The sequence below is a fragment of the Geospiza fortis genome, unplaced genomic scaffold (genome assembly GCF_000277835.1).
Source record: "Geospiza fortis unplaced genomic scaffold, GeoFor_1.0 scaffold53, whole genome shotgun sequence".
Lineage (NCBI taxonomy): Eukaryota > Metazoa > Chordata > Aves > Passeriformes > Thraupidae > Geospiza > Geospiza fortis.
Genome location: NW_005054305.1, coordinates 11,900,102 through 11,900,784, shown reverse-complemented (window position 1 = coordinate 11,900,784; position 683 = coordinate 11,900,102). Strand labels below are relative to the sequence as shown.

Below are 683 nucleotides of genomic sequence, written 5' to 3'. Positions count from 1 at the left end.
CTTTGCTCATGGTGTCTTGAAGTCACCTTTTCTTTCATTGTTTTTGCCTGTTAAACCTTGTTATGCTCATCAATCCCTCTCCCGCATCCCACCAGATTCCGAACTTTCCTTTGTCAGCACCCTTGTTTGCTCCTAATTGAGCTCCTCCTAATTTTCCCTACCCCATCCGCTTGTCCCCTTCCTTCCTCCCCTCACAGTTAGGCCATCTCCTCAAATGTCCCTCCGTCATCCTGTGCCTGGTGCCACCCTGTGCGCTCAGGCCTGAGCAGCACCATTAATGGGGTAGACCCCAGATGACGAGGTACTTCACGGGTGCGCTTTACTTTCAACTTGTTTCCTGTTTTCTGGGACACACTTACGGATCACAGCCTATGTGTGCCACCACAAAATCTGGGTGATAGCTTCCACTCTGCCGGGACTGGAGACGAGGGCTCTGTTGAAAGCGTGACCCACACCAGCCTCAGAGGGCTGCCAGGGCAGAGGGGTCGCCCCAACTTTGCCAAAGGTCCGCGGAAATGGGTCCGAGGGTCTCACAGAGGCACCTCATGAGACTTGCCCGCGGCCACGCCGGCAGTCTGAGCCCGAACCACGCCAGGCAGGGCACCGAAGCCCGCTCCCCGCCGCCCTGCGGCCCGGCCCGGCCCCGCGGCGCAGAGGGGGTGCCATAGTAACGGGCGGGGGCC

At 58.9% G+C, this 683-nt stretch overlaps 1 long non-coding RNA gene across 2 annotated transcripts in view; it reads right to left on the bottom strand.

Annotated features, from left to right (window-relative positions):
* The window catches only part of LOC115949536, a 21,163-nt gene that overhangs the window by 19,817 nt on the left and 663 nt on the right, over positions 1 to 683 (bottom strand). The window lies entirely within an intron of this gene.